The 4,240-nt window shown below is 41.0% G+C and overlaps 1 protein-coding gene across 2 annotated transcripts in view; it reads left to right on the forward strand.

Moving 5' to 3' along the window:
* LOC113216788 (uncharacterized) overlaps window positions 1-2,122 on the forward strand; it is a 15,071-nt gene extending 12,949 nt beyond the window's left edge. Inside the window, exon 5 of one of the 2 annotated variants that reach the window (XR_008010769.1) lies at window positions 1,949-2,122. The gene's annotated coding sequence lies outside the window, so the exon portion shown is untranslated. The remainder of the gene's footprint in view (window positions 1-1,948) is intronic. The other variant, XR_008010768.1, reaches the window with a different exon arrangement.
* Window positions 2,123-4,240: the final 2,118 nt, after the last annotated feature.

Raw genomic sequence — 4,240 nt, forward strand, 5'->3', positions numbered from 1 at the left:
AAATATCGTCTTTCTTTGCTACGCCACTGCTCGTTCACCTTGGTGGTATAATTCACGCCGTTCCGGTCCAGGGTACTCTAGGGGTACCAGAACACGGTGCCAGAGTGCCAAGTATTATACCACCAAGGAACGGGTACCTTCCGAGACGTTAAATCGATATTTTTTTCGGAAGAAACAACGACCTTTGCTACGCCGCTGCTCAGTTACCTTGCTGGTATAATTCACGCCGTTCCGGTCCAAGGTACTCTAGGGGTACCAGAAGACGGTGCCAGAGTGCCAAGAATTATTCCACCAAGGAACGGGTACCTTCCGAGACGTTAAATCGATATTTTTTTCGGAATAATTAACGACCTTTGCTAGGCCGCTGCTCGGTTACCTTGGTGGTATAACTCACGCCGTTCCGGTCCAAGGTACTCTAGGGGTACCAGAACACTGTGCCATAGTGCCATGAATTATACCACCTAGGAACGGGTACTTTCCGAGACGTTAAATCGACATTTTTTTCGGAATAATTAACGACCTTTGCTACGCCGCTGCTCGGTTACCTTGGTGGTATAATTCACGCCGTTCCGGTCCAAGGTACTCTAGGGGTACCAGAACACGGTGTCAGAGTGCCATGAATTATACCACCTAGGAACGGGTGTTTTCCGGGACATTAAATGAAGAATATTGACGATAATATCGTCTTTCTTTGCTACGCCACTGATCGGCTACCTTGGTGGTATAATTCACGCCGTTCCGGTCCAACGTACTCTAGGGGTACTAGAACACGGTGCCTGAGTGCCAAGAATTATACCACCAAGGAACGGGTACTTTCCGAGACGGTAAATCGACATTTTTTTCGGGAAAAACAACGACCTTTGCTACGCCGCTGTTTGGTTACCTTGGTGGTATAATTCACGCCGTTTCGGTTCAAGGTACTCAAGGGGCACCAGAACACGGTGGCAGAGTGCCATGAATTATACCAGCAAGAAACGGGTAATTTTCGGTTCGTCAAAACGAGAATTTTGACGTAAATATGCTACACCACTGATCGTTCGCTTGTTGTCCTCGGTTCTCCAGCCGATGGTTTTCTTTGTTGGCTTTTTCTCCTTTTTTTCTGAATTTTTGAAAAAAAAAAAAAAACATATACCGTCATCCGAAAAAGCTGACCCCCGGTTGGCCAACCGCCGTTGGCCAACTCTTCGGACGTGAAATCAGAGTTATTTTCAAATGTCCAATAAAGTGTTTAATCGCCCCTAGCCTAGCGGCCAAACGGTGCGTCGGAGGTCAATTCTGACGGCAGTTCTCTCGCCTTCCCCGAAGGTTTTAAGGATCATATCTCGCCTAGACGAACAAAACGCATCCCTCGAACGTTCAATTTGGACCAATTTGTCCATGGCAATCCGCCCCTCGTTATTTGAGGACTAATAACTTCTCCATTTCGACTCTGATCGGCTCTGAGCATAACACATTTCCTTTTTAATTTTACGAGAGGAATCTTAATCTGGAATTACATTTTTAATTTGATAACTTTTTAAAAAATCCAGACACTTCATTGGAAGACAAAATAATGGTATTCACTCGAAGAATGTTTAGAAGTCATTGAATCGTACAAAAAGATCTTAAAGGTTTCTTAAACTTACAACTTATTTTCTTAACAGGAATGTACTTGCAAGGGACCAAACAATATTAGGCCACAGTCGCAACTTAGTGTAGGATAAGCCGTTCAAAAGAAGAACGAGATATATAATTCTCTTACGTTGACTAGATTTTTCTAATGATACTGAAATAAAATGGTGAGAGAATTTAAATTACATTCTATGATAAGATATATTACTGAACTTTCAATTAATAAACTACAATGACTCGTTATCCCCAGAACGCCTCAGAGGGATCAGGAATTAATTTCTGAATTACTGTTCAAAATCTCAAGTCCTGAAGCACTTCTTTTCTATTAATTTCACAGGGCATATTGCTTGAACTAAAAGCAAAGCTACTCTGGAGAAATAATCAGGATCAGGAAAAAGACGGATATCACAGACACTTTGGTGCTCACCGTTTCAATGTTGGCATGAAGACCGCAGTGGCAGTAATAAAACTTAATTATTATGGTACATTAATGTGTGGTCATAAAAGAACATAAATCTGTTGTTAAGTTGCTTAAAATTTTTGTCTCATTAGTAACCACCAATACCGTCATTGGCCTATGCATACTAGTGTAACCAATCATTTGAAAACTCATCTGCAGATGTCTTGTAAAAGTTTACAAAGTCGAAATTTTACCTTAGTTTACTTGTAAAAATGTTACCACAGTCTACTTGTGAAAATTTTACATGTTACTTGTAAAAAAAAATGACGAAATCTTGGAAAATTACAAATTGTGGTAGGCATACCATCTCATCACTATGTTCTTTTCTTTTTTGGTTTTAAGGAAATTTTCTTTTTAAAAGATATGTTTCATACACGGTCTAAACCATAGAGATAAGCACTTATTTTTACTTTGTTTCACTTTTAGCCAGAGCAGTTAACCGATCATTATGTTAGCTGCAGGTCTCATAATTGATTTTATTTAATGAAAATTTTTCAAGTTTTTGTACCTAATGTAGCAGAGTATAAGAAGACAAATACAGATGCATTAGTTTGTCCAACCAATCTGAAAGGAGCTTGCACTGTGATGAATATTAACCATAAACTTTACATTTCTAAGCCTACAAATACCATGGAAGTTGAGTAACAATAATTATCTTTATATCAAGCAGTATGTTGGACTCTTCTATTCCTGATGTCACTGCAGTATTTCTAAGTTTGTTATAGTTCAGCATCTCAGCAACGACTCACAATTGTACTAGTCATTTTTTATGCAATTTAGTGTAAAAAAAAAGTTTAGATACCAAAAATTAATACTGTAAATCAGAATTCCCTTACATCCCCTACATCCCTTACATTTATCTTCTCCAGTCTTGCGGCTCTTAATTTTCCTACAAATTTTGTTTTTACAAAAGAGCATAATGGTTTTACTTTGTTTCTTTTTATCCAATCCTGCTGAAACTATGAGAAACCTTATTTATTCTGTAACCCAATTAAAGAAAAAAAGTATTTTATTTCTTCCTCACAAATGAGTCAAGAAAAATAAAATAAAACTGAGACTACAATATATGATGGGCTTGACTTGCACCATTCATTTGGACTGTTATGATGCATTTACCGCCTTTAATAAGAATATATCCTGCTGATGCACCACGACTGGAAGGAAGCTGCATTCAAGGAAGGGGCTGCCATCATATCACCTCAAGCACCACAGCATCACACCGGAAAGCAAAAGGTAAAAGTAGCTTTAATTTTACTTTAAGAACACAAACTGGAACAAAAATACACACAAACACACACACACACATGCACATGCACAAAACAATGAGAGTGACAACATTTTATAAGGGGGTGGGGGTTGTTTTTGCCCTCAGCTGGAAAGGAGTGGGCACGGATCGAGCAGCTTGACTACAGGCGCTTCATAATGGCGCCTGATTGGTAGCAACATCTTGCCTTCAGGGCATGCGCGGGTACGGCGGGTGGCCTACCATGATTCTTGCAGGCGCCGAGCTCCAAAAATTTGCCGAATAAAGCTTAGAAAAATGGACGTAATCTCTAGAACAAGCCCGCTAGGAGATCTCTGGCCAAACGCGCCCGGACACCAGCCGATCAGGAGCCGGTGGGAGGCCGAAAGAGGGCTTCCGGCCGTCTTCCGGGCCGCGATCGGCTGCAAGTCGGGAGCGGCTGAACCACTCTCGGCTGCAGAGGTTCCTAACGAGAAAGGGTTTAGGCGCGATATCGAAACGATAACGTTCCGATATGGGCAATTCCAAGCGTCACTTACGGACGTTCGTACGCAAAAATCGCGGCTTTTTTCTGGTTTTGAATTTTGGTTTTGAATCGGTTTTTAATCGAACCGAACTAAGATGGTTCTTGAAGTACTTTTTAAGCCCTTTCCAATGGCATTCGAGCCGACTCTGTGCGATGAGTCGTTTAGCTTTTATCCTTTGGCAAAAAGGCCGTCACTTACGGACATAAAACGGAAGTGGGTTTCGACATGGTGTTAGTTTCTCTTAAAACTCAGCGAATTTAGTGGGGTTAAAAATTCGACGAAGGCAGAGTCTTGAGACCAAGGAATGCAGCTATCTGTTTATATACAGTACTTCGCTAGATTCGCCTCCGTTTCTGTGTTATAGAAGAAAAAGTGGCGTCACCGACGGACGCGGACAGC

This window comes from Frankliniella occidentalis, unplaced genomic scaffold (genome assembly GCF_000697945.3).
Source record: "Frankliniella occidentalis isolate FOCC.00 unplaced genomic scaffold, Focc_3.1 Scaffold12, whole genome shotgun sequence".
Classification (NCBI taxonomy): Eukaryota; Metazoa; Arthropoda; class Insecta; order Thysanoptera; family Thripidae; genus Frankliniella; species Frankliniella occidentalis.